Source organism: Chrysochloris asiatica, unplaced genomic scaffold (assembly GCF_000296735.1).
Source record: "Chrysochloris asiatica unplaced genomic scaffold, ChrAsi1.0 scaffold00068, whole genome shotgun sequence".
In the NCBI taxonomy this organism is placed as follows: Eukaryota; Metazoa; Chordata; class Mammalia; order Afrosoricida; family Chrysochloridae; genus Chrysochloris; species Chrysochloris asiatica.
This window is the reverse complement of record NW_006408586.1, coordinates 10,468,874-10,472,705: the sequence shown is the minus strand read 5'-3', so window position 1 is coordinate 10,472,705 and position 3,832 is coordinate 10,468,874. Positions and strand designations below refer to the sequence as shown.

Here is a 3,832-nt window from a genome sequence, read left to right as displayed (position 1 = left end):
TGTAAATCTTTATGGGAGCAGAAAGCCTCATCTTTCTCCCATGGAGCGGCTGGTAGTTTCAAACTGCTAGCCTTAGGGTTCGCAGCCCGATTCGTAATCATTATGCTACCAAAGCTCCATATATATATATAGACTGCTAGAAATATATATTGCCTGGTAGAAAAATAAACAAATCTGTCTTGGAGGAGATGCAGTCAGGATGCTCCCCAGAAGCAAGGGGTACTTCATTTCACCTACTTTGGACATAAGATCAGGAGGAATCAGTTCTTAGGGAAGATTATTGCTGCTGTTAGGTGCCATCAAGTCAGTTCCAACTCATAGTAACCCTATATGCAATAGAAGGAAACACTGCCAGGTCTTATGCCATCTACATAAGCATGGTTATGCTAGAGTCCATTTCTACTGCCATTATGTCAATCCATCTCATTGGGGGTATTCCTCTTGTTTGCTGACCTTCCACTTTACCAAGCATGGGCCTGGCATCTCATGATAATATGTCCAAAGTGTGAGAGACAAAGCCTTTCCATGCTGCTTTGAAGAAGCATTTGGCAGTCCATGGTGCTTTTAATATTCTTCTTCAACACCACAACTCAAATGTATCAGTTCTTCTATTATCTTCCTCATTCACTGTTCAACTTTCTCTTTCATATGAGGTTATAGAAAATATTGTGGTTTGGGTCAGGCCCACCTAGTCCTCATACTGACACCTTTACTTTTTTTTTTCCACATAAGGAAGCATTTATTTGAGGTTTAACATGAAATCATACAAATAAAACTTGTGTAAACACAAATCCACATTGAGTCAAAACACAGATAGCAAAGGACAAAGTAAAAACAAAGAAAACTAAGTGGCGGCTATATACAGTTGGACACAATTGTGTCTTGTACACTAATAAAGTCTTTTACAAAAAGTTGTCTTAGATCAACAGCAGACCAATCTTCAATGTCGTCCTGCCAAGATGGGTTACTTTAGCATGTGCTCCTGTTTTCTCCAATGTCCTCCTTAGTATGACTGGTAATTGTTTTGGTGATTGCCACCCCCTCGAGATGCCTTGCCATACGTATTTTGTTGGCCACTGTAGTCTGCATATCCCTGTCCATATCCATAGTTCCCATAGTTATACCCAGTATAGTCATATCCGCCATAGCCACTAGAGTTTTGATCACCACCATAGGCACTATTGTAATTTCCATATCCTTGATCATAATAGTTATTAAATCCTTGGTTCCAGTTTTGGCCCTGACCTCGTCCACGACCCCTAGTACCACCTCCCCCACCAGATGCAGCACCTCTTCCTCCTTTCTGTTGCTGCCTCTTTGGGATGTGCAACTTTGATTTCACACTTCCCAGAACCAATTTGATGATATCTGCTTTCTAATAGTTTCTTTACTGGCTCTTCATCTGTATATGTGATAAAACAAAATCCTCATCTTTCTTTTTTTTTTTGTATCCATGGGAAGTTCAATATTTTCAATCTCTCCAAATGCACCAAAATATTCTTTAATTTGTTCTTCAGAAGTATCTGGACTTAATCCACCCACAAAAAACTTTTTGGGCCTCCTTCCCTTTTAAAGCTTTGACTCTTTTGGGGTCAATTAATTTGCCATCCAGTTTGTGTTCTTTCAGTTCCAAAACCTTATCAACACTAGCAGCATCTTTGAAAAGCACAAATCCAAATCCTCTTGACCGTTCAGTGACTGGATCTGTTTTAATTGTGCGGTCTACAACCTCTCCAAATCGAGACAAATACTCAGTAAGGTCTTTCTTACCTGTATCCCAGCTCAAGCCTCCAATAAACATTTTACCATCATCCTGCTGACTCTTGCTCGTGTTTATCTTGGATTCCTGTGCGAATTCCTCTATGTTGCTGTACTCCTTCATGTCCTCCCTTGCGGCGGAGCGGTTGACAGGGGGGTGTTGGCTCGCAGACCGTGTCGTGGCAGTAGCGGCAGCGGAGAGTTGTATGGAGCTAGATTTAAAATGGTGGCGGAAGAGCTGACACCTTTACTTTAGAACACTTTATAGAGGTCTTGTCCAGCAGATTTATTTAATGCAATGCGTCCTTTGATTTCTTGACTGCTGCTTCCATGAGTGTTGATAGTGGGTACAAGCAAAATGAAATTTTTGGCAATTTCAATCTTTTCTCCATTATCCTGATGTAAATAATTGGTCCAGTTGGGAAAATTTTTGTTTTCTTTACATTGAGGTTCAAGACATACTGAGTTTTTCACTTCCAGCAAGCAAGTTTATATCAAACATATCACAGGTTGTGGATCAAGTAAAATTAAAATGTCACAGGTTTTTTTAATGACACTTCCTCCAATCCTGATGCCACATTCTTAATCACATAATCCATGTTCTCTGATATTTTGCTCAGCATACAGATTGGAATACGTGTTTTGAAGGAATACATCCCTGGCGCACAACTGTCTTGACTGTAAACCATTCAGTATCTCTTTGTTTTGTTGCTCTATGTACAATTGCCTCATGAATAAAATGTTCTGGAATACCTATTCTTTGCAATGCTATTCATAGTTTGTCATGAGATCCACATAATGAAAAGCCTTTACATAGACAATAAAGCACAAGTAAATATTTTTCAGGTATTATCTGGTTTCAACCAACATTAGCAATGGTATGCCAACTTCCATGTCTTCTTTTGAATCAAGCTTGAATTTTTGGCAGTTCCCTTTTGATGTACTGTTGCAAAAATTTTTAAATTATCTTCAGTAAAACTTTACTTGCATGTGATATAATTATATTATCCAATTTCTGCATTCTATCTGGTCATCTCTTTGGAATGGGCACAAATATCAATCTCTTCAATAGGCTAGCCATGTAGCTCTTACAAATTTTTTAGCATAGATGAGTATTACTATAGAATTCATTCTGTAGGGTTACTATGAGTCAAAACTGATTGTGTGATACCTAACAACAACAGCAACACGCATACATACATGTACATATATATAAATATATATGTAGAATGCTAAATCTGATTAGTTTTGTTTCCAATGCTGTCATTGCTTTTGCTGCTGGAGGTGCTAGTTGAGGCTGGAGCAATGGGTGTTGTGGGAAAGGAATGAGAGGAAATGAATAAGAAGAAAATGGGGTGTGCCCAGCCACACATGATGTTCTGCCAACCTGCACAGTAAAAGAAGCCTAAACCCTGAAGCCCCATGGCCATTATCTGTTTTTCTGCTGAACAAGATCTGTGGACACTGTCAAGTACTCTCTCTCAACAACCTGAATCAGGCCAATAGCAGAGACTGGGTTTGGGGTCTTTATTCTATTGCCATCAATTGGATTCCACCACAAAATGACCTTATAGCACTCAGTAAAACTGCCTCATGGTTTTTTCAAGGCAATAATGTTTTCAGAAGCAGACTTCCACATCTTTTTCTGAGGGGACAGCTGGTGGATTAAACCACAAACCTTTCAATTAGAAACTGAGTGGTAAAGCGCTTCACCACCAGGGCTCCTTCTCATGGACTTAGATGCAAAAATTCTCAACAAAATATTAATAAATTAAATCCAGCAACACATTTCTTTCTTTCTTTTTTTTTTTTTTTAAAGATACACTATAAACAAGTAGATTTATTCCAGGTATACAACGAAACCCTCATGGTGTGATTGGTAAGAACACTACTGACAACCAAAAGGTTGACAGTACCTAAAAGAGGTTCTACAACTTGCCCAGTGATGTAGGCCCCTTGTGGAGCCTTTGCAGTGTATAGGACCTTGGATGGAATCCTGAGCCCCATCTAGAATCTTCTGAGATGGGACATTCCCACTAGAAAAGACAAGGAGACCAGCCTGGAACAGCTACAG

At 39.3% G+C, this 3,832-nt stretch overlaps 1 pseudogene; it reads right to left on the bottom strand.

The window, feature by feature from the left end:
* Positions 1–1,003: 1,003 nt before the first annotated feature.
* LOC102817004 overlaps positions 1,004–3,832 on the bottom strand; it is a 4,483-nt pseudogene continuing 1,654 nt past the window's right edge.